We start from the raw sequence: 22,464 nt of genomic DNA on the forward strand, positions 1-22,464 counted from the left end.
CCCCCCCACTCAAGGCCACGAGCTGACCCACCCCCCCACTCAAGGCCACGAGCTGACCCTGCCCCCCACTCAAGGCCACGAGCTGACCCTGCCCTTTTCAATTTTAACTTCTTAAAACTTATTTATTTAGCTAATTTGTAGGCATGGATGTGGCAGGTACAGGTGTGGAGATCAGATAACAACTCACAAGAGTTGTTTCTTTTTTCCCACATGTGGGACCTGGGGATTGAATTCGTGTCTTCCTGGTTGGTAGCAAGTGCTTTTATCCACTAGGCCAGTGGTTCTCAACCTTCCTAATGCTGCAACCCTTTGAGACAGTTCCTCATGTTGTGCTGAGCCCCAACCATACAATTATTTTGTTGCTAGTTACTTCCTCACTGTAATTTTGCTATTGTTTGAATCATAATGGAAATATATGCAGGATATCTGATGTGTGACCCCTAAGCCATCTCACAAGCCAGACTCGGGCCTTCTGAGGGTGGCATACCTCCTTCCACTGTGCACCCCAGCTGGATTGTTTGCTTCCCTCAATGCCAGCTCTGCCTACACAGCGCACTACCCAAGACTTGCTGACTTAAAACAATAAACATTTGTTCTGTGGAGATTTCTGTGGGCCGGGAATCTGAGGGTGGTTTAGCTGGGGGAACTGACTTGAGGTCTGTCGTGAGGTGCAGTCCAAATGTTGGTGGGGGCTTCGGTCATCTGAAAGCTTTGCTAGGCCTGAAGAGCTATTGGTAGAATGGTCTGGTTCCACCCCAAAGGACTACCGATACATATGCCTTGTGGCGTGGAAGCTGACTCCCCCCAGAGCAGACAATGTGAATGAGAAATGAATAAACTATACTGCCCTAAGCCAGGAGAAGTGGTGCGCACTACTAATCCCAGCACTTAGAGGCAGAGGCAGGTGGATTCTGAGTTCAAGGCCAGCCTGGTCTACAAAGTGCATTCCAGGACAACCAGGACTAAATAGAGAAACCCTGTCTCCAAAAAAGAAAAAAAGAAGTCACACCCCACCTGTCAGCTACTGTCCATTAGGAATGGGTCACTAATCCAGGTGTCGTCTACTTTCTGGAAGGAACGCCGAGGAGTTCGTAAACCTCTCTCTAGAGGACCCACGTGAGGAAATGACAAAAGTTGCCCCGAGAACATGGTACCACACACGCGTGCAAGCCTAGCACTTAGGAACCAGAGAGTGAAGGGTTGCAAGTTCAAAACCAACCTGGGCTACATGGTAAGACCCTGCTTCAAAAAGCAGGGAGGGTCTGGAACTGTGGCTGAGACTCACTTAGATGTAGAGTGCTTGCCAGTGATCGAAAGGTCTGTGCTCAATCCCTAGCACTGGGAAAACAAATAAAACTCCCAAACGCTTAAATCATGGCTTCTTTACTTCCCACTAAGACCTAGACAACATATTCTGATTCTTTTTTTTTTTTTTGAGTTTTATTTGTTTTTATTTTAAGTGTGTGGGTGTTTCGCCTGCATGTGTATCTGTGTACTGCATGCATGCCTAGTGCCCACAGAGGCTGGAAGAGGAGACCAGATCCCCTGGACTGGAGGTATAAGCAGTTGTGATTCATCATATGGGGGCTGGGGATTGAACCTGGATCCTCTGCAGTCCTCACTCGTAACCAGTGAGCCTTATCTCCAGCCCTACATTTTCATTCATGTGCCAACTCTTTGATTGGTTCTAACTGAGAAAGTGCTATGATTGATTATTAATGTCTGCCTTCAACCACAGCAACACTCTTTGTTCCTTAGTTCTTTGACAACAAGACAAAGAAAAGTAGAACTTTGCCCTTGCTCATGATCCAGCCTCAATGTGCTCAGAGAATGTCCTAGGTGATGTCTCATGAACCAGCTAAACTGTCCACCTCGTGGGAAAGGGTGGGCCCATTCATCCTTCCCTGTGGTTGACCTAGGGAAGAAGATGTGCCCAGTTTAGTCAAGATAAGGGCCGTCCTGATAGAAAAGTTCTGGGAAAGGATGCTCTCCAAACAACTGGCCAGGAGAATGCTTCCTTTGAAAGCAGTTTGGGGTTGGTGGCAAACATGGCAGCGTATGCATGGAATTGCAGCATTCATGGCAGAAGCAGGGTTCTTCCGATCTAAAAACATCATGAAAACTGGCTTGGGGGGGGCTAGCTTAGTTAGTAGAGAGCCTGGCATTCAAGTTCAGTCCCCCTAAGATGTAAGCATGGGGTATGCACCCGTCATCTCGGCGTTGGGAGGAAGAAAGAGGCAGGAAGATCAGAGAGAAGACTGGCTCTTGGCCAGTCCAGCTAGCTTAATTCCCAATTCCAGATGTGATGAGAAATTCCACTCAAAAATTAGGTGGGGAGACTGGAGAGATGGCTCAATATAGTTGGTTATTTTTTGCTTTTGGGGGGCCGACCAACCAGGTCCCAACTAAAAACACAGAGGCTTATTCTTTTTTTTATGAATGCCTGGTCTTAGCTTGGCTTATTTCTAGCCAGCTTGTCTTAAATTATCCTGTCTTTTGCCTCTGGGCTTTTACATTTCTCTATTTCTGTGTATCTTTTATTTCCTTCTCATTCCATGTCTGGCTGTGTGGCTGGGTGACTGGCCCTTTCTTTGTTGCTCCTTTTTTCTCTCCTCCCAGATATCTCCTCCTGTTTATTCTCTCTGCCTGCCAGCCTCACCCATCCTCTCTCCTGCCTTGCTATTGGCCATTCAGCTCTTTATTAGACCATTCAGGTGTTTTAGGCAGGCAAAGTAGCACAGCTTCACAGAGTTAAACAAATGCAACATAAAAGAATGCAGCATAGTGATGGAGGTGGGTCTTGTATTTATCTGTTGCTTTCATTGGTTAATTAATAAAGAAAACTGCTTGGCCCTGATAGGACAGAAAATTAGGTAGGTGGAGTAAACAGAACAGAATGCTGGGAAAAAGAAGCCAAGTCAGGCAGTCGCCATGATTCTCCCACTCCAGACAGACGCAGGTTAAGATCTTTCCTGGTAAGCCAGCTCATGATGCTACACAGAATATTAGAAATGGGTTAGATCAATATGTAAGAGCTAGCCAATAAGAGGCTGGAACTAATGGACCAGACAGTGATTAAAAGAATACAGTTTCCATGTAATTATTTCGGGTAAAGCTAGCCGGGTGGTGGGACCCAGCCCGCCGCTCTTACTACAGCACAGTTTTGCATCATCAAACAAATGTTACACAGCATAAACAAATGTAACGCATCTTTGTTTCTTAAGATTTATTTATTTATTGTTTCTGTAGTGTTAAACCTGCATGTGTGCCTGCATGCCAAAAGAGAGTGACAGATCTTATTATAGATGGTCGTGAGCCACCGTGTGGTTGCTGGGAATTGAACTCAGAACATCTTCAAGAACAACCAGTATTCTTAACCTCTGAGCCATCTCTCTAGCCCAAATGTAACATATATTAAAATAATATTTCACAGCAGCTCAACAGTCAAAAGCATTGGCTGCTCTTCCAGAGGATCTGGGTTCAATTCCTAGCACTCATATGGCAGCTCACAACCATTTATAACTCTACTTCCAGGTGACCCGACACCTTCTTCTGACCTCCAAGGGGATCACACACTCATGTGGTTCGCTGACATAACATTCAGGCAAAACACTCATACATAAAAAATCAAATTAAAACAAATTAATTTTTAATTTAAATTAAGGTAGAGAGCAGCTGAAGAAGAATCCTGATGCTGACCTCCCCTGCACACCTGACATACATGTGCACCCGCATGTGAACACAGACATACGCACATGCAGACACTCAACAGTTAGATCTAAAGGGCGGCGAGATGGCACTATCAGGCCACAGGGCTTGTTGTGCAAGCTTGACAACCTGAGATTGACCCCTGAAATCTAGAAGAAAACCAATTCCCAAACGTTATCCTCTGACCTCCACACACACGCCTCTGCATGTACATTCCACCCCACCCCCACACTAATAAATAAAATAAAAATGTAGAAAGAAATTATGGAAGGGCATTATTCCTGGTGCCTGACTGCCACCTTACATCTAAAAGGAAGCACGGTGAGGGTTCTGGGAGATGGGACAAGAGCCCAAGCATCGAGGACATGCTGAATTAGCCAGTCCTGGATGGAGTCCTCAGGACTTGTTGCTTTGAGCGATGCAGATGCCCTTGTTGAACGTTTTGGATGAGTTTTCTATCATGTGAAGCCAATTGCAGCCTAATTGCTACATGGGACAGTCCTATCCAGTGTATATACCTTTACTACCTTGAAGAAAGCCCCACAAATTCTTGTTTAAGTGCCAAAAAACTACTTAATTCTATTGACATTGCTTGCAGGTGTTGGTCCTCACCTTCTGCCCTGTGGGTCCCAAGGATGGCACCCAGACCATCAGGTTACCCACTGAGTCATCTTGCTGGCTCCTGCCTTCTTATTTTTAAGAAATTATTGGGAGCAAACCCTGGGGAGCTTTCTGTCTCCACCTCTCTGTAACTGGGTATACAGCCATACCTGGCCTTTTTACATGGTGTTGGGCATCAAATTCAGGTCCCCATGTTAGTTAATACAATAAACGACTTACTCACTGAGTCATCTCCCAAACCCTTTTATTTGCTCTTCTCTCCTAGTGTTAGACATAGACCTTTCCTGGGAAACCTCTCTCTCTCTCTCTCTCTCTCTCTCTCTCTCTCTCTCTCTCTCTCTCACACACACACACACACACACACACACACACAAAATCCACATCATACTCCCAGTTCATAGCAGTTTTAGCAATCTCTGGACAAGGGAAGGATCTGGTCTCCCAGGATCTTATCTATGACAGATCCCTAGACCTAGCCATCCTGGGGTGAGAGCCAGGGAGGCTCAAAGTCAGGTCTAGCAAGGCTGTTCATTTCCCCTATGTGGTTTCCTGTCGCCCTCTTCTTCCTAAGCGCTCCCTCTTCTTTACCCCCCTCTGGCCCAGTTTCTATTGTCTCCTTTTTCACTGAAGTTTTCATTCTGGATCCATGAATGTTCAGAAAAAAAAAAAAAAAAAAAAAAAAAAAAAAAAAAAACTACATTGTCTAGGCTCACTTGCAGCTAGATGTAGCTATGGTGAGAAAAATTCTACCCAGTGATAAGGCTAAGGAAATTGTGTTAGTTCACAGTGGGGTCCTTAAAGTCAGAACTGTACCCTCCCCAACACCCCATCTTCTAACCTGCTGGGCATGGTGGCACAGGCCTTCCATACCAGTACTTGCGAGATGTAGGAGAGGCAGGCCAGTCAGGTCTACAAAGTGAATTCTAGTTCAGTGAGAGCCACACAGTGAGACTCTGTCCTAGAACAAAAGGCTGGAGGGGCTGCATTAGAAAGACATGGGGTTTTCACAGCTATTGGGTGGTGAAGGTTCGAGCCTCACTTTGGGGTCGAGTGTTAACTGTAGCCCAACCCCACCTCCCTTCCACTGTTGCTCTTCTTCCCCCTCCCCTCTCCTGTCGTCTGATTCCTTCTCTGCCCCTTCCTCTTCCCCCTTCTCCTCCCGATCTCTTGCCGGTCTACCCTGCATCTCCCTAACGTGTCTACAGTGACAGGTGGCAAAACTGGTCTGCTGAGGACACAGGTAGGCCTGCTGCTATCCAGCCTGTATGGACATGTCCCCGTTCCGAGGGCTGTGCCCTGCCAGAGATGTGTCTCCACCTAAAGGAGTCCCTGGCCATATTCAGCTATGTGCCCTGGCGGTGCCCTGCTCCCTGGGAGGGGACAGAAAGCCAGCCAAGGTGCTAACCCGAGGCAGCTCCTCCTGTGGCTGATGCCAGTGCCAAGCTATGCCTATGGTTCTGCGGTGACTGCAGTGATGCCTGGAATTGGATGCTAGTCAGGGCTAGAGACCATCTGGCTATGCCCTCTGGCTTCCACAGAAGACAGCGCTCTGGGATGTTGGGGCAGTGGAAGCCAGCCTGAGCGGGGAGCCGACCATGGCCTTCAGCCCCAGTTCCAAGCTACCCAGGTGGGTGATGGTGGCAGGAGACGGGCAAAGAGGGACATCCCACAAACCCCCATGCAGGCCGCTATGGCTTGCTTCCTAGCCCTCCTGCCAGCCTTTTTTCCCTGATCAGCTCTCCCAGTGACAGATGGTGCCCTGGACTAGAGCCCAGGGGGACCATGTCAGCTGTGACAGGGCTCCCCTTTCATCCTCCCGCCTAGGGCTGGGGCAGCCCCAGCTCTTCACCTGGCTCAACAGGGCTTAACAGGCCTGGGGCTGAGCTGCAGAAAGCCACATGGCAGAGTGGCAGTGACCCTTTGGAAACAGAGACCTGGCTGAGAGAAGAGATGACAAGACTCTGTGCTGAGCAGGAGAACACAGAGCAGCCATACCATATCGGGTCTGTCTTCCAGCCAGGGGCATAGATGACAGACTGGCCTCCAGTCCCTGGAAACAGATGAAGGGCACTTGTGCACGTCCTGAGTGGGCTCAGAGCCAGTCTGGATGCCCAGAAGGCCTCTCTTGGGGGCACCCCTTGGTTCTAGATACCATTCCCACTTCTCTGCAGCCCCCAGCAAGCCAAGGTCCTTCATCTGGGCTAGCCAGGCAGGGGTTGGGGGGGACACATGGCACAGCCTGCACGGGGTCGGGTGGTGTGATGTCACTCAGAATTCTCCAAAGGCTTTCCATCTGGAGTCAACACCACCAGGCCAGCTGCTCCCAGTGCGGTCCCTCCCCGGCTCTGGGCTGGATCGAGTGTCTGTCCCTCTGGAAGCCAAGCCCGGGACAGGCTTAGGAAGAACAGATTCAAAGACAGCTTTTCTCACAGAGGACTGCCGGGGGGCAAGACGGCACTTGTGGGGTGAAGGATAAAGAAACATTGAAGTCACCCTCCCCTCACACACACACACACACACACACACACACACACACACACACACACGCACTTTCATCCCCCACACTGTCCTCTATGTGCTGTGACTTCTGTGTCTGTATGCTTTGCTCATCATGAATATCCTCTGTCCACCTGGTAAATTCTATTCAGCCTTCAAGAGGCCTGATGTCCCTGACACTGGCCTCACGTTCTGCCTCTCTCCTCATGAACAGATTCATTAAGCCCCAAGCAGCTCCAAGCACAGGCACGGAGTGCCCACTGCTGTGTTAGCAGATGGCCTCACAGCCACCTGTCTGTCAACCCTGCCAGCCAGCAGGGCCTCAAGGGCAGCCGAGGTGGTCCGGCCAAGCTCGGGAATGACTTGTCTTCCACCACCAGGACCTGTCCTCAGGGCTTACAGACAGGTATGAGTATATCAGGTTCACCCTGATGACGTGTTTGTCCTTGCTGAGGGTACGTTTGAGGCACTAGCAAATAGTTACTGAGGGAATGCATTTCCATAGGCCTTTATTTGACTGGGGATATAGCTCCTGAGTAGAGTTCTGCTCAGCATGCACTGATCCCTAGGTTTTTGATCCCTAGGAAAGCATAAAACTAGGCCTCACTTGGGAGGTGGGAGGTGAAGCAGGAGAATCAGAACTTCAAGGTCACCCTTGGGTGTATAGCTAGTTCAAGACCAGCCTGTGCTACAAGAGACTCCATGTTAAAAATAAATATATTATTTTTGAAAAGACATTTATCATAGTCTCTCTACAACTCTCAATCCTTGGAACATGGGGACCTCGCCTTGACGTCTTGGAATCATTTAGTTATAGAGGGAGAAATAAAAAAAATTAAAAATCAAAAAAATCAAATTGTTCTTGAGAAATCAAAAGTACCGAAATAATTCCCACACCCAGGAAGCCAAGGAAGAAAGCAAGACCTGGGCACTCTGGGCTCTCCACCCTCACATCTGCACAATGTCAGGCAAGGTGCTCAATCAATCAGAGCTGAAATTTATGCTTCGGTTCCATAAGAAGGAAGAGCTATGGCAAAAAGTTCATTGTTGCAAAAAACTTAAACAAAAAACAAAAACAAAACAACAAAACAAAAACCAATGAGATGACAGGCGACAAAGTGATTTCCAAGAAAATGTAGTGCAGCAGTGGGCCGGGGGTTATTCTGCCCGGGTCCAGAAGCCCTGTTGGTGTAAAGAGCCTGGAGGATTCTGCGAGCTCCTCACCTGCGAGAAGTGGGGTGTCCAGCCATGCGGGGTGAACGAATGCTGTGGAAAGGCTGTTTTGAAGAGTTCTGTTGCATAACTTTTCTTGGGGAGACATGAACTCATGCCTGTTCACCCCAAATAGGTGGTCAATGAAAGACCAGTGAGATGGTTCAGTAGGTAATGGCTCTGGCTGCCAGGTCTGATGACCCGAGTTCAATCCCCAGGACCCACAGAGTGGAAGAATAGAACCGAGTCCTGCGAGTTGTCCTTCGACCTCTACAGTAGTGCCATGGCATGTACCCCCAAGCACGCACACTCATGTACACATACAAGCAAATAAATGTACTAAAGAATAAAACAAAATTCCAGCTTGGAGACAATGACTTAATTGTGCTTACTTAACTTACAGGAACATGGATGACTCGAAAAACAGCAGCATCACCAAAGCCCCCCAACACGGGGGAGGGGCAGCCTCTGGGGAGCTGCTTGGATGGAACCCCCTTCAGCTACAGTCCCATCTCGTACTCTGGCACCACTATGTGTAGCTGGGGAGGGGAGTACAGGAGGACGTGAGTGGAGGCTGTCTCAGATGGGATCTGTTGGGAGGACAGCACCTCGCAGCCAGCTCTTGCCCCAGATGTTCACATTTCCGATGGCCCCATTTTACTAGAATGTTTCCACAGAGCTCCTGAACATTTTAGGTGACAAGTGGGAAAACTCAGGGACAACTTACAACGACCTCACTCTACGCGAAGCCAACACAAAGCCAAGGCCAAGCATCGTACATCTAAGAAATTAAACATCGCCGTAGCCAACACTCTTCTTGCGGTTGACTCTCTCTCTCTCTCTCTCTCTCTCTCTCTCTCTCTCTCTCTCTCTCTCTCTCACTCACTCTCTCTGTGTGTGTGTGCCTGTATGTTTGTGTGTGTGTGTTTGTAACACATATATTCTCCATAGAAGAGGACATCAGATCCCAGTTGTGAGATGCCCAACATGGGTTCTGGGAAATGAACTTTGGTCCTGCGGAAAACCAGCAAATGCTTTTAATTGCTGAGCTATTTTTTCCAGCCCCTCAGGCCTTGAATTTGCTCTGTAGCCAAGGATGACCTTAAGTTTCTAATTCCCTTGCCTCTACCCCCAAGTTCTCAGACTGTAGGTGTGTACCACCGGCTGTTTATGAGGTGCTGGAGATTGAACCCAGAGTTTCATGCATGCTAGCCAAGCACTCTACCAGGGGGCTACATCCGCAGCCCCTGCAATCGACACCGTCTTCCAAGTGTGAAAATAAACCAATGACCTAACTTATTCTAAATGGAACTGTAAGCCACTTAAGATACTGTCTTTGTGCTAAAACTTGTGAGGACATGCTGAAAAGTAGAAGTCCAAAAGAACGTGCACTTTTTTAAAAAAGTTTATTTACTTTTAATTTATGTGTTTCAGTGTTTTGCCTGTAAGTATATCTAGGCATAGTGTGTATGCCTGGTGCCCCGTGGTTATGAGCAGCCATGTGGGAGCTGGTAACCAAACCTGGGTCCTTTGCAAAAGCAGCAAGTGCTATTAACCAATCTTGCCAGCTTCGATGAACACCTTTCATCTCGGCACACGGGAGGCAGAGGCAAGCAGATCTCTAAGAGTTGGAGGCCAGCCTGGTCTACGTAGTGAGTTCTGGGTCAGCCAAATGTGCAACCCCACCATTCCACCCCACCTTGCCAAAAAAGAAAGAAGAGAGAAGGAAGAAAAAGGGTAGTCTGGAGAGCTGGCTCAGCAGTTAAAAGTGTGTACATGTTCTTCCAGAGGACCTGAGTCTGGTTCCAAGTTCTTGTTGGACTGATCGCATAGCCTGTAAGCTCTTCTCCGAGCTATCTGATCAATCCTCTGGCCTCTGTGGGCCTGCATTCTACACACACCTACACATTCACCCAAACACAGAAGCATAATCAAAAATAAAATCAAAACGTTTCTAAGAGGAAGGAGGAAGAAAGGAAAGGAACAAACAGAGGATGGGTTTGGTGGTTTTTCATTTGTATTTTTAATAAATAAAGTTTGTCTGAAGTTCAGAGAGTAAAACAGCCACACTGGCCAGCCTTACAATCCAGGCAGTGGTGACACACACCTTTAATCCCTGTAGCCACATTAGTTTGCCATAGAAAGCAGGCAGTAGTGGTGCATGCCTTTAGTCCCAGCCCCAGAGAGGAGTACAAGATGGGAGGAGACAGATCTCATACAGTCTCAACCTGAGATTCCTGGAGGCAGGATCACCATTTCTGAATGAGGTAGAAGTAAGAGGCTGGTTGTTATGCTTTTCTGACCTTCAGGTTGAACCACAGTTTCTGTCTCTGGGTTTTTATTAATCATGCTACAGATGGGTAAGAGGAAGAAGGGGGAAAATTAAAATAAGATGACATAAAATCTCGTATAGCCACAGGATGTGAGACCACGGTCAGTGTCCTTTCCCCTTCCTTGCCCTTGGGTCCTGCCTCGGGATGAACTTCTAGGGCAGCTACCTAACATCACCCTCCTGGACCAGCTGCCCAAAGAAAAGTGGCCTAGTGCTAAAATTAACTATTGGCGAAGCAGAGGTGTCCCACACATGTGACCCTGGCAGCCTGCTGGTGCTGAGGCACACCTGCTCATGATGCCGAAGAAGTGGGCACCCCCGAAGGTTGCTGGGCTACAGGGAGCAGGTGGAGACACAACAGCACCACCAGCGCCTCCACCTCTGAACTCCATCCCCTTCTGGGTCAGTCCTGGGCAAGCCCAGAGCTTCACAGACCACACAGGATTTTAGCCAAGAGTGAGGACCAGTGTGAGGTTACCTCGTCTAGTCAGGCCTGTTTCAGACTTCTTTTGGGAGGCTAGAATAGGGAATTGGGGGTACACATGGAATCCCACTGGGGTGGTTGTGGCTGGGAAAAGTGTGAGAGCCTCAGTCCCTGTAATGAGGAAAGGGTCCAGGCGGGGTCACCCTTCTGATACCGCTGTAGGTGAGGAACTGCGGCTCTTGTGGGTCTCTTACAAAGAAGGTAAGCAAGGCTGGCCTTGACACTGGGTATGTAAGTACCTCACCACCGCCCTGTCTTTACTGTCTCCTGCAGGCCTGCCTTTGCGGTCCCAGCCCACACCCAAGAGGATTTAGAGGTGCAGTTTCCTGATCTCTAGCTTTTATTTTCCTTATTTTAATTGGTGTGTGTGTGTGTGTGTATGTGTGTGTGTGTGTGTAGAAGCTCACACATATGTATGTGTGAGAATGAATGTGTAGTGAGGTCAGAGGTTGACCCTGGGTGTCTTTCTCAATGACTTTCCACCTTTTATACTGAATCAGGGTCCCTCCGCTTGACCCAGAGCTTGCTGCTATGGCTACTCTAGCTAGTTAGCTTGCCCTAATCCTCCCTCCCCTGAGCCCTGTGATTACAGGGAGCCACCATGCCCGCCAGGATTTCAGTAGGTTCTTGGGATCCAAAAGTCAGTCCTCAAGTTTGCAGGGAGAGTACATCCCCTACCCCTACCTTCCTGGCCCTTGCTTGTTCTTTTGTTCTGTTTTAGGCAGGGTCTCCCGTAGCTTAGGCTAGCCTCTAGCTAAGTAGCTGAGGATGGCCTTGAACTCTTCTCCTGAGTGCTGGGATTACAGATGTGCACCACCCCGCCACCATTCCCAGTTTGTGGAGTGCCAAAAATCAAAGCCAGGGCTTCAGCCACGCAGGCGGCCCTCTGCCAACTCAGCCACACCGCTCTCCAGAATGTTTGGCCCACCCTTGCCACCCAATGCTCTTCAACCGGGGGCTCCTTACCACACAACATCCAGAATGAGCCTCTTTCTCTGCTTTGAGGATAAGTGATCAAGTGTAACAAGGACATTCACAAACAGAGACCCAACCTGGGGCTACCTCTGAGCCAACCTCTAGCCCATAATTCCTCCCCTTTTCCTCCAACTTCACACTGTCGTGAAATCGCGAATGTTTGTCACTGCACTTTAAGGTTGTGTACCTTGGCTATTTGTTTGGGTGTCCATCTCCCCCAAGAGCAAGCCCTGGGTTTTCTTTTCTTTTATTGATCTCTGTGGCTCCAGGCCCCAGCTAGCATCTAGCACACAACCTCAGGGCAGCACGAGGGCCTGGCCCACTCCAAACCTGTCTGAAGAAGACGGAAAATGTGCCCTGTGAGCAGGATTAGGAAGTGGCAGGCATGACGTGAGGGGCTTTCGAAACCTGAAGAGGCATCCAGCCACGTGAATTACAGCCCCTTGCTATTCTGGGCCATCAGAGATTGACCCAGGACAACCAACCAGAGCAGGCAGCCAGCTGGGGACGAGGAGGCCTGCAAACCAGGCCTCTGCTGCCCCCTAGTGGCTCTTGTGCCGAGGCTGAACTGAGGCTGCCTGATTCTGCTCATAAGAAGTCTGTACCATCTGTACCATCCTTTCATCAGGCAATGAAAGGAGACAGAGACAGAGACCCACATTGGAGCACCGGACTGAAATCCCAAGGTCCAAATTAGGAGCAGAAGGAGAGAGAGCACGAGCAAGGAACTCAGGACCGCGAGGGTGCACCCACACACTGCGACAATGGGGATGTTCTACCGGGAACTCACCAAGGCCAGCTGGCCTGGGTCTGAAAAAGCCAGGGTTAAAACCGGTCTCGCTGAACATAGCGGACAATGAGGACTACTGAGAACTCATGAACAATGGCAATGGGTTTTTGATCCTACTGCACGTACTGGCTTTGTGGGAGCCTAGGCAGTTTGGATGCTCACCTTACTAGACCTGGATGGAGGTGGGTGGTCCTTGGACTTCCCACAGGGCAGGGAACCCTGATTGCTCTTCGGGCTGACGAGGGAGGGGACTTGACTGGGGGAGGGGGAGGGAAATGGGAGGCGGTGGCGGGGAGGAGGCAGAAATCTTTAATAAATAAATAAATAATAAAAAAAAGAAGAAGTCTGTACCAAGGCTTCAGAGTTCTCATCTCCTGCCCGAGGACGCCCCACCCCAACAGGGCTGGGCTTCAGTGACCTGCTTCATCTTCCTGAGCGTCCATTTTCTTATCTGCTAAAATGAGGATGGATTCCACTGCTTGGAAGCTGTTTAATAAATCCTAAATACCCAAACGACAGCTATCGCTAGGTCATTATAGCAGGCTGCCTTCAGACTCCCGATGAAGTCAAAGATGAGCATGAACTTCTGCCCCTTCTGCCTCCACCTCGGGAGAGCTGGGATTACAGACACGACACGCACCTCCGCACCCAGTTGTACAGTGCTGGGGATTAAGCCCATTTTTGTAAGACAAACACTACCAGCTGAACTACTTCCCAAGCCCCCCACTGCTACAATGAAACCAAAGACACCCTCAGAGGTGCTGGTGCTCCCCACTGCTCCCTGTCTCTAGGATGCCTCTGCCCGCACAAAGTTCTAGTCTTCTTTTCCTGCAGTACTGAAACTTGAACTCTAGCCTTGTACACGCTAGGCAGTTGCCCCACCTCTGTACTGTATCCCCAGGCCAGCGCATGATGTCTGGAGAGCTGTGACGGGATCCCGTGTCTCTGTTCTACACACCGGACCTAGGGCTCGCCCAGTGGTGCTGGCTGAATGAATGCATGAATCATGGGTGAGCTCAACATTCTTCCACAGGCTTTCCTGTGTGGGGGACAGGTGAGCTGGCTTAGTGGGCGGAAAGCACTTACACAGTCCGATGGCCTGTGTGTTGGATCTCCGGGACCCCACGGTAGAAGGAAAAGAACTGAATCCTGTGGGTTGTCCTCTGACCTCTCCACATGTGCACACTCAGCCCCTCCACACAATAAGTAAATAAATGCAATTTTACATTTTCAAAGGATTTCCCTGTATAATTCAAAACTTTAAACATAATCACTTTTTGACGGGGAGGGGTTTATTTCATCTTAAAGTTATAATCACTTTTATTACCACATGAAAACGTATTAGTGGGGAACGGTGGGACCAGGAGGGAAGCTGGTGGGGAATTATATCCTTCCTCCGTGCACAGCCTCCTTCTCGAGGTGGCAGTGACAGCGAGTGACAGGAGCTCCCTCTCTGCATGACTCATTCTCCCTGGTTCACCCTTGCCTCTCAGTGATGGCAATGAACTGCACCCCAGGAGATAACTATGAGCCCCACAGTTGCCTGGCTGTCTACCCAAGCAACATCTGATGGCAAGTGTGTGCCTGGCTCAGAATTGGAGAGTGGACCCCACCCAGCCCACTGCCCAGGACCTCCCCATACCGGTACCTCGCCTAGCCTGGGCAGGTGCCAAGGCTTTGGTCCTCGGGTTGTCTAGAAGCCCAAACCTTGGCTGCACTGGGACATGGTCAGAGGCGTGGCCTGCCCTGAGTGGCCCCTGGAAGAGGAGAACGGGCGCCATTCAGGGCAGGCCACACTTCTGGCCATGTCCCTTGCTTGTCTCAATTTTCCCTTACTAAACATTTTTGGGTGTGATTATAAAATTATACACTTACTATAGAAATTTTAGGATGTACAGAAAGTCTAAAGAGGGTCAACCCTGCTCGTAATGCAATTGTTCATTTGCTGGGTACCAGTGAGCAGTCCACAGCCCCTTAGGATAAAGAACACATTTCAGCCTGCCCAGACCGTGCTCAGCCAAGGGCATTCCCGTGTCCTGAGACAGATACTGAGGGTGGTTTGACAGGTTTCGTTCATGTTTTTCTAAATGTTATCTAACTGTATATCTAGTTTGTTTCGTTTGGGGGTGAGTATGATGTATGTGTGTGAACATGTCTGTCTGTGTATGCACACACAGGTGTGTGTGTGGAGGCCAGAGGCTGATGTTTTGTGCGTGTCTCTCAACCACTCTCCACAATTTTTTTTTTGAGACAGGGTCTCTCACTGAGTCTGGAGCTCAATTCTGAAAGATTAGCTGGCTAGCAAGTTCCAGAGATTCTCCTATTTCTACATCCTGAGTGCTGGGATTATAGGCATGTGCCATCAGGCCTGGCTTTAAATATATATATTAATATCTATGTAAATATTGTGTGTGCATGTACTAGGAATCAAACTCAGGTCCTCATGCTTGAAAGGCAAGCTCTTTACTAACTGAGCCATCTCTATAGCCTCTTTTTTTTTTCTTTTTTGATACATGACCTCATCCAGTTCAGTTTCTGTCCCGGCCCCTCCCCCAAGGGCTGGGATTACAGACATGCATCACCATGCTTGGCCTCTCTACCTAGCTATTTTGAGCACTTGAGGTCATACTGTGTCCCCTTAGGATGCCAACCAAAACCGTTCTATCACATGTGTTATCGGTTCCTCTCTCATCTTCAATCTTTCTTAGTTCTAAATATTGCTGTGACTAAAATCCACTTACTTGTTTTTATTGTTATTTTTCAGTAAGTGTATTAACGTCCCCAGAGAGTCTGAGCACATAGAAGTTGTTCTATTCTTGAGGTAGGGTATCTCCTCAGTACCCTTATAGTACCAGAGAGCTGGGGGGGGGGAGGCTCCGGAGACCCGAGGGGTTCCTGGAGAAAGGCTGGCCCTCAGTCACAGTTGGAAGCCTGGAAATGCTGATTCTGGAATCACCAGAGGAATCCGCAGCAGCCCTAACAAGGAAGCAAGCTGGCAGTAAAAGGGAGACCAAGGAGCAAGAGACAGAAACCTTTCATCTTCTCTTTTATCGGCTGCAACCAGAAGACGGGGCCCACATTTGGGGGTGGTCACCCCATATAAATTAAGGCAATCAAAGCAAGCCCTCCACCAATCATTCCCTGATTGAGTGATTCTAAATTGTGACAAGGTAACATTTAAAGCCAACCATCACAGCTGGCATACAAAGTTGTAAGTTCCACTGTGACGTTTTCATACACGCACACGCACCGCTGTAAATGGCTCACATCTGCCCTTTCAGTCCCCTGTAGGCCCACTCTCATTGGCCCTTGTCCTCCTCCCTAGAAGCTGCAGAGGAGAGAAAAGATACAGTCTTTGTCTTTTCTTTCCCACTTGTCTCATTCTCTCCCCTCCAGACTCCTTCCTTACTTGTAGAGGCCTTTTTCCATTTTCACACTCTCTGTATTTTTTCCTCTCAGTCTAGATTCCAAACGTGACATTTGTCTGAGTCTGGATTATTTCTCTTAACACAATGCTCTTCAGTTCCATCCATTTTCCTGTGATTGACATGATTCCGTTCTTTGTGGCTGAATAAAACCCCGTTATGTGTACGACCAGTTCATCTGCTGCCGGGCATCTAGGCTGGATTCATTCCTCGGCTCCTGTCAATCATGCAGTAAGCCTGGGTTTGCAGCTATTTCTGTGGTCCACGGACTCAGACTGAAATCCCTCTAGATTGCTTTGTGGTCAGCTTTGCTCATTTTTTTTGTATATTTTCCTATAAAGTGAATTATTAGATGAAATGGGAAAAACTACCAGAAAAAAGCAAAAAGTGCTGAGCTTTATTATGAAGTGAGGCTGGGGGTATAGTCTGTGGTACTTACCTGTGTGTGCACACTCCCGTCCTCGTCTGCGGCTCTGCTGCTGTGCCAAGACACTGCCCAGAAGCCACTCAGGGAGGCAGGGTTGATTTCACCTTATGGCTGATAGTACATCATCAAGGGAAGTCAGGGCAGGAACCTGGAGGCGGAACCTGAAACAGAGACTACAAACGGATGTCGGCCACTGGCTTAGCCTTCACGGCCGGCTCAGCTTGCCTTCCTTTACTACCAAGCACCACCTACCTGCCTAGGGATGGCACTGCCCACAGTGGACTCAACCCTCTCACAGACAGCAATCTAGAAAATGCCACACAGACATATGCTGACCAATATGATGGCGGCAATGCCTCTGCTGAGGTCCCCTTTCCCCAGGTGACTCTAGTCTGTAGCAAATTGACAAAAATGAACCAGCATACGCCCGCCCTCCCAATGGTTCTCTTTGACTGTAAAATAACGCAACTATTTGAATACATAATTGACATAATACAGAGAGATACAAAGGAAAAATAATAGTTATCTATAGTCCTACTACTCCTAAATAGTTAGTATTACCAATTTTGTTTGTTTGGGGGTCTTGAGAGGAGAGGTTGTTATTTGGAGGCAGTCTTACTCATCACAGGCTGACCTTGAACTCACTGAGTAGCTAAGGGTGACTGAAACTAGCTTCTCCTGCCCCCATCTGCTGACTGTGGGCTTACAGGAGTCTATCAGCACACCTGGCTAATCCGGGGAAAGAACCAGGGCTTCATGTGTACTAGCCAAATGCTTGCTAATGGAACAATAGCCCCCCTCCAACTGCTAATAACCTCGATACACACTTTCCCAGGGTTTTACCTGCACACGGAAGTTGTTTAATGCAGCCTGAAAGTCCTGGTATTTTAGTTCAAATAGTATATTTTATGTGCACAAGTACATTTTTTCAAAATTTTATTTTGAATCTGTAGTCTGAAATGTTGAGGATACCCTTATGTTTGTTCCTTGTTCGTGAGAGCACTGGAACTAAGTTCCCACTGGTATATCACCACTTTTAAAGGCTACGATGTGTTACACTGTAATTACATACTATAATTTACTAAATTATTCTTCTAGTCTCAAATATTTAAATTATACAATAATCTCCCCTTATTTATGACTTTTCCCATAATCAACCAATGTCTAAAAATACATCCAAGTGCTTGTACTTCCAACAATAGGGAGGCAGAGGCAGGAAAATTGCCACAAGTTCAGTGTCACCGTGTAGAGTTCCACGTCAGTCCCAACTACATAGTGCAACCAAATCTTTTCATACATGCTTTTTTTTTTTTTTTTGAAGTTTCTCGTCCCTCAAATTCTTCATCTCTAGAATAAAACCAACCCGGTGACACATGCCTTTAATCCCAGCATTCAAGAGGCAAAGACAGGCGGATCTCTGTGAGCTTGAGGCAAGCCTGGTCTACAGAGTGAGTTCCACACCAGCCAGGGACATACAGTGAAAGAAGCAAACACAAACCTCCTCCACATCTACCGACTACCCTGGGAATTCGCTGCAGCCTGATGCGCAGTGTGGAGCTGTCCTCCCGCCCTGCCGGGCTTGTCTTTCCGCTTCGCTTGTCTCCGTTCCCTCTCTGTGTGCCACACTGCGGCTTCTTCCATCCTTTGCTGCTTTTCCCCTGGCTATTTCTCTATACCCTGTGACACTGAGGAGACTTCCCTGGGCCAGTGCCACGCTCAACTTTCCTCCTTTCTGAACACTAACATTATAGTAAAGGTTTGTAAATATGGGCTGGCAAGTGGATCCGTAGGCAAATATGCTTGCTGTCAAGCCTGAGGGTTTGAGTTCAGTCCCCAGAAACCATGCGGTAAAAAGAGAAAATGGCCTTCTGTAAGCTGTCCTCTGACCTTCACATATGTACACACATTAGATAGATGATAGATAGGATGGATGGATAGATAGATAGATAGATAGATAGATAGATAGATAGATATACGATAGATAGATAGATAGATACATAGATAGATAGATAGATAGATAGATACATACATACATACATACATACATACATACATACATAGACAGATACATAATAGACAGACAGACAGGCAGATGGGAAGGCATGATGACAGATCCCATTGCTACTAGACTTTGGAAGCCAGGAAGCGGTGAGTGCAGATAGGTTTAGCAGAAACTGGACAAGCTGACCCTAGAGATGGGAGAATCATCCAGATATGTGGGGCGGAGTTCTCAAGAGCCTGACGTGCAGTCTCGGAGTAAGGTGAAGGCTAAAGGGGCTTGATCAGAGGATGAGAGAAAGCTTCAGGGGAGGCCATCAGCATCCCAGTTCCTTCTCTCCTCTGCAGCATCAGCTGATTCCCCAACACACACACACACACAGACAGAGAGAGACAGAAAGAAGAGGGTGAGGAGAGGAGAGAGAGCACGCACATGCCTTAAAGTGTTCCTTGGAGAGGGGAAAACTGAGTTTGCTTGGGTTCAGGTAAGAGTGTGAGTTCCGGAAAAGTCCATTGGCTGCATGCTGACTGCTTAATTCTCCTTCTCCTTTTCTGGGTCCCCAGAATGACAGTAACCACCCTTTCACTTCCCAGTGAGAGATTTGCGAACATCTCTGAAAACCGAGGAGCAGAGAAGAAAGATCTAAAACCCTTGACATCAGCTTTCCCAAAGCTGAGCGGCCTGGTATCTCCCTGCCTGGCACTTCAAGGTGACAAGCCCCATGCCTAGTTTTGGTCTTCGTTCAGTGAACAGACTGAGCAATGCAAATCAACAACAGAGAAACCAGAACAGTCCAATATGGTGCCGCACAACTGTACTCCCAGCAGGAGGATCAAGAGTGCAAAGACCACCCTCAGCTACCCGGTGAGTTTGAAGCAAGCCTGATGTACTTGGGACCCTGTCTCCCCACCTCTGGGGGGAAAGTCAGGAACAGGCAACGCATTGAGACAGGGAAAGACTATTATGTTAATAACATTGATATAATTCATGTTATATATAACTTCAGAGAAGAGGAAGGCCACCATGTCCATTAAATGGAAGCAAGATACTTCTGCTTTTAAAACGCTTATTATATGAACTTTACAAAGTTGTTAAAGGAAAAATAACAATGATAGCAGCAGCCAGGAGCTGGGGCACACACCTATAATCTCACACTCGGAAGACAGAGGCAGGCGGATCACAGTTTTAAGCCAATCTGAGCTACATTGTGAGACCTGACCTCAGAAAAACAAATGATGGTGTGGGGAGAGGGCTCAGTGGGTGGAAACGCTTGCTGTGCAAGCAGGAAGCCCTAGGTTCAAAGCCCCAACACCCACATGAAAACAACCGGTGTGACCATGAGGGTCTGCAACCCCACCATGGTAGAGGGCAGAGGCAGGAGGATTGCTATGGCTTGCTGGCCGCCATCGGTGCTCAAGGCTCAGTGAAAGACTGTGTCCCACAGGAATGCGGCAGACAGTAACAGAATGGCAACCCCTAGCTTCTGCACATGTAGAGACCACCTGGCCTCAAACCCTCAGAGATTTCCCTGGTACCTGTGGCATGTGCTATCATCCCCAGCCTTCCAGTTCTGCATCTGTGCTTGACTGGTGTCATCTGTGTGCTGGCGAAGTCCCTGTAGTGCCCTCTAGGAGAGAAGACTGGGTAGGAATTCTGTTCACCTAGTGAAGCTAAAGGAGAGCCACAGTGAACAGCCACCCCCTAACTAGGTTCAGCTGCAAATCCACTGTGGTCCAGGAACAGCCAATTATCTTGCAAGATACTTCCTAAGGACCTCTCTGAGGATGACCTTAAACTCCTGAATCTCCTGCCTCCCAAGTTCTAGCATATACAACACCTAGCTTAATAGCAGATTATTTTCTGAAATTTCCCACACTTTTTCCACCAAAATATCTTTCCCGTATTGTCTAACACTTTGGATAGAGGAAAGAAACAATCCCTATTGGCCACTCTTGACTGCAGCAAGCTTTCCAGCATCCCCTTCCTTCCAGCCCACTCCTGGCCCATGTGAGAACTCCCATGCTGACTGTCACTCAAAAGGAATGAAGTGGGTGGAGGTGTGAAGATGGACCTGACTTTGGGTCCCCAGCACCCGTGTAAAGCTCTGGGCAAGGTGGTCCATGCTTGTGATCCCGGTGCGAGGAGGCAGAGACAAACAAATTTCTGGTACTCACTGGCCGGCCAGCCTCACCTAAATAGCAAGCACCAAGGCCTGGTGAAGGAGCCCATCTCAAAAACTAAAGTGCACAGCTCCTCAGGAATAATGTGGGAGACATCTGGCCGCCACATTCACAAATGTGTGTGATCGTGTGCACACATGCACACACACACACGCACACACAAGCAAGTAAGCGAGGTTGTTGACACCTCAGGAGGGTCTTTGATACTATTCCCTTTACCTACCATTGGCTCTGACACAGCTCCTTCCTCATCAAAGAGGAGCTGCTCTGTCTTTGAGCATGGATGGACTGACAGACATCAGACACAGATTTGGCACAGAAGTCAGCCCAGCTCTTCAGAGAATCCTTGCCTGTTTGTTGAATTCAAGGGTTTCAGCTTGGTTGTTGTTGTTTTTTTTTTTTTTCTGATCCTGGTGAAAATGAAGAAGAAAAACTAGAAGCAAAAGGGAGATGGGGAGGTTGAGGAAGAGAGAGAGAGAAAGAACAGAAGAGGAGGGGGAAGCAGAGAGGAAGAGGGTGGAAGAAAAGGCGGATGAGAAAGGCTGTCCTCCTCGTTTCAGTTGTCAGGCCCTTAGCTTGGCTCAGGGTGGAGAAGCCAGTCTGCGGGAAGGACGGCAAGAGCTGCAGCAGGGGCACTTGGGGACCGGGGCGTCTACAGTAGTCTAGAGTAGTCAGGCACTTGGAGACCGGGGCGTCTACAGTAGTCTAGAGTAGTCAGGCACTTGGGGACCAGGGGCGTCTATAGTAGTCTAGAGTAGTCAGGCACTTGGGGACCAGGGGCGTCTATAGTAGTCTAGAGTAGTCAGGCACTTGGAGACCGGGGCATCTACAGTAGTCTAAAGTACTACTCAGGCTGCTTCCCATCCTGCCGTGGCTTCGTTCTCAGCATGCTGACATCCGGGGTAGAAACTGCTTCTGGTGGTCTCAAGACTCTGTGTGTGTGTGTGTGTGTGTGTGTGTGTGTGTGTGTGTGTGTGTGTGTGTGAGAGAGAGAGAGAGAGGGGGGGGGATTAACTAGGCACTGGGGCAGAGGGGAGGAAAGCTGCTTACATCATAAGAAACCCTGACCTGAAGAAGGAGGTGACAATTTTTGAATCTGAGGTTTATGAATACATGTTTGTGACTCTTCTCTCTCTTTCCTTCACCCAGCGCTCACTGTGTCCATTACCTGGGATTGTCACACGTGATAGACCTGTACAGTAGGCGCTCTGAGAGTTGGGGAGCTTTTGGCACCTCCACCCACTCATGTCTGTCTGTACTTGCATGACCTGGGATCTGTACATGACAGACCTGCACCTCACAGACTCACAGTGGGCACTCTGAGGGTTGGGGCTCTTTACACAGCAGCCACCTCCACCCTCCTGTGTCTGCACTTATTCTGGGTTCAGACTTGCTGTTCTTCTTAGCACCTCTGAAACCCCTGGCCACCTGTTGGCCCTCCCTAATGCCCAAGACACGCACTCTGCCAGCCTTTGGTCCAGTATGAAAGACAGGTTTCAACAAAGAGCCACCACCCCAAATCTCAGAGCTACTCAAGTGACAAAATCTAGCCTTTCACCCTAGCCCACCAGCTATTCACTGAGCACTCATAAAGAGAAAGTTTCATTAGACGTGTATCTATGATTCATCTTCAGAACATCCCAGTAGGATGATAGCCGTCACCCTAGACAACTCCCCATGGACTCTCCGTTCATGCACCCCTTCTCAGGACCACCCTCCAGCACACAGGAATGCAGGCCTGTACTGGCTGTGGTTCATGGGTGAGGACAACAAAAGCCACTATGGCCAATGGAGAAGCCGTTCTATAAAATTACT

At 48.5% G+C, this 22,464-nt stretch overlaps 1 pseudogene; it reads left to right on the forward strand.

The window, feature by feature from the left end:
- Positions 1–5,600: 5,600 nt before the first annotated feature.
- LOC126495272 (S-formylglutathione hydrolase-like) overlaps positions 5,601–22,464 on the forward strand; it is a 45,693-nt pseudogene continuing 28,829 nt past the window's right edge.

The sequence above is a fragment of the Alexandromys fortis genome, unplaced genomic scaffold (genome assembly GCF_014885135.2).
Source record: "Alexandromys fortis isolate MF-2015 unplaced genomic scaffold, M_Fortis_MF-2015_v1.1 scaffold_397, whole genome shotgun sequence".
NCBI classification, from domain to species: Eukaryota; Metazoa; Chordata; class Mammalia; order Rodentia; family Cricetidae; genus Alexandromys; species Alexandromys fortis.